This window comes from Mustela nivalis (genome assembly GCF_964662115.1).
Source record: "Mustela nivalis genome assembly, contig: HAP1_SCAFFOLD_1073, whole genome shotgun sequence".
In the NCBI taxonomy this organism is placed as follows: Eukaryota; Metazoa; Chordata; class Mammalia; order Carnivora; family Mustelidae; genus Mustela; species Mustela nivalis.
In genome coordinates this window covers 94,101-96,904 of record NW_028135591.1, presented here as the reverse complement: position 1 = coordinate 96,904, position 2,804 = coordinate 94,101, and the positions used below count along the sequence as shown (strand labels likewise).

The window sequence follows — 2,804 nt, the reverse complement described above, 5'->3', positions numbered from 1 at the left end:
TGGCTGAGCCTGGGCTTTGTTTATGCAAATGAGTTGCTAAAACAGTGGGCCTGAGGCTGCTGACTCTATCTAGTGGCCAGCAAGAAGTAACACCAGCCCACACCTTCTGAGGTTTAACTCATGCCAGGAATGATTCTCAATGTTTTATTCGTGGGCACCTGGGTGGCTCAGTTGTTCAGCTGAGGTTATGCTCCCAGGGTGCAGGGATCTAATCCTCACCAGGCTTCCTGCTCAGTGGGAAGCCTGCTTCTCCCTTTCACACTCCCCCTGTGTGTGTTCCCTCTCACCCTGTCTCTCTCTCTCTGTCAAATAAATAATAAAATCTTAAAACAAGAACAACAACACCAAAATGCTTTATTTGCCTTAGGAGATAGGGTCTGTTATGGCTACCATTTTAATGCATGGAAATATGGGCACAGGGGAGATAAAGGAGTCCAAGGTCACACAGCTTGCAAGTGGAGGAGCCAAGATTTGAACCTTGGGCAGCCTGCCTCCAGAACCTGTATTATTTTTTCCCCTTGTGTATGTTATTTTTAAAAACCTTTCCCTGGGCTCTCTACTTCGGCGCTGCCTGCGGAGGTGGCAGCCATCTGTTACTGGGCATCATGGCTGCCCTCAGACCTTTGGTGAAGCCCAAGATCGTTAAAAGGAGGACCAAGAAGTTCATCCGGCACCAGTCAGACCGATATGTCAAAATTAAGCGCAACTGGCAGAAGCCAAGAGGCATTGACAATAGGGTGCGCAGAAGATTCAAGGGCCAGATCTTGATGCCCAACATTGGTTACGGGAGCAACAAGAAGACAAAGCACATGTTGCCCAGTGGCTTCAGGAAGTTCCTAGTGCACAACGTCAAGGAGTTGAAGTGCTGCTGATGTGTAACAAATCTTACTGTGCAGAGATTGCTCAAAACATCTCCTCCAAGAACCGCAAAGCTATTGTGGAAAGAGCAGCCCAGCTGGCAATCAGAGTCACCAATCCCAATGCCAGGTTGCGCAGTGAAGAAAATGAATAGACAGCTTGTTGTGCACGTCATATTTGTGTTAATAAAAGCATAAAACTAAAAAAAAAACAAAAACAACCTTTCCCTGAATTCTAACAGAGATGTGTAAACATTGTTAAGCATGTAGTTTATTGATCATCACAAAGCTTAGGTTCTGAAGCATTGCAGCAAGCTGGGGTGGGCTTTGATGTCAGACCTGGTTGGAATCCAGTTTCTGGTGCTGCATGACCTTAGGTGACTTACTCAGCCTCAGTTTCTGCACTGAGTTTGGCAGCCGTGTGATGAGTAGATCGTGTGACAGTGCCTAGAGGGTTTGGTGCCTGGCGAGTGTTTAATAAATGGTTTTCTCTTCTTAATAATGAAGATTCTAAGTTGTGTTGGTTTTGTTAAGCAGTCCGAATACCTTCCTCATCGGTCAGTTGCCTGTCAGTCGCCTTGTAGGTACTTGTGAGGAGTCACTTTGGTAAGTCACTATATATAGCTGAAACATTTGGGGGTAGTTGGGGGACACCCCCCCCGCCCCCACTGCCCCTGCATTGAAAGTCTGTAATTTAAAATGTTCCACCTGTGCCTTTTTTTTTTTTTTAAACATAACCACTTTGGGACAGTGAAAGTTATATGTCTTCTCCTTAGGGTTGTGACGGAGCCTTTGGGGACCTGCAACAGCTTACTTCGTTTCTGTCTGGCATACTGATGGGCCAGAACTTATTTTAACAACATTCCATCACATTCCAGGCACCTGGAAGGAGGAATATGTTGAACTTCTCAGAAATTATTTTTTGGAACTGTTTTTATCCTGAGGAATAACCCATTTAAAAATTGAATGACCTTTATGGTTGACTTTTCCACTCTACATAATGCAAACTGAAAAACTCGTTGTTTTCAGCTGCTTCTGCAGCAGTGGGAAGAGCAAGCCTGTGGGAGTCCTCCCCCGGTTGGCCCCAGCACAGAGCTGCATCATTCTACACACCCCTCATGCCTTGTCTCCTTGTTTGTGAGGTGGTAATGATGGTGCAGGGAGCTCCAGGGGTTGTCGTGAAGGTTACAGAGATGAGGGGTGTAAAATTTGAACAGTGTGCCCCACATAAAATGCAGATCTGGTGAGCAGAGGCAGCTGCTCACATTAATTGTTGATGCCAAGGCACTGGAGTTCCACAACAGCCTATGCCTTTCTTTCCTGGGTCCTTTTTGTCTCAGCCACCACCTTAGAGAAAGTGACTCAGCAAGGCTGGTACTTGTGGAGCCCTCTACAAATCCAGCTAATTCACACGGGCGATGCCCTGGAGATAAGGGGGTTTTCCTGGGTGGTAGGACCCCATTTCAGAGGCTTAACTAGCCGGTTTCTCCTAACTGGTCCTGTCCTCCAGGGTCAAGATGAAGGCCTGCCAGGAGACTGGTGGTCTCACCAGAGTTTTCCACTGGAAGCATGAAGGACCCCATGGGGCTTCGTGCAGAATGACATGGGTGTTGGAGGGAGAACAGGGGGGACATCGCCTGTACCATCATGGGCAGGTCACTATATCTGGCTCACGCCGGCTTTCTTCCCATCTGGGAAATGGCAGAAGACCATGCTTTTTCACAGGAGGGATGAGGGTTTAGGGAGGTATTTGATGACTGTGTTGGGGCTGCATGAGTAACAGAGTTGACGGAGGGGCCTTGGAGTCACAGACTTGGGTTCAGGCCCCTGCTGCTGCCACATAAAAGTAGATCGCTTGGGTAAGCCATGGACCTCAGTGTCCTCCTCTGTGCACTGTGGATAATACCTAGCATGTAGGTCTGTGAGGGGTACAAAATAGAAGGCCAT

General features: G+C 47.6%; 1 pseudogene across 1 annotated transcript; it reads left to right on the top strand.

Annotated features, from left to right (window-relative positions):
• Nucleotides 1–566: 566 nt before the first annotated feature.
• Nucleotides 567–1,051, top strand: LOC309857678 (large ribosomal subunit protein eL32 pseudogene; annotated as a pseudogene). The gene has a single exon. The product of its transcript is annotated as a large ribosomal subunit protein eL32 pseudogene (transcript).
• The last annotated feature ends 1,753 nt before the right edge of the window (nt 1,052–2,804 follow it).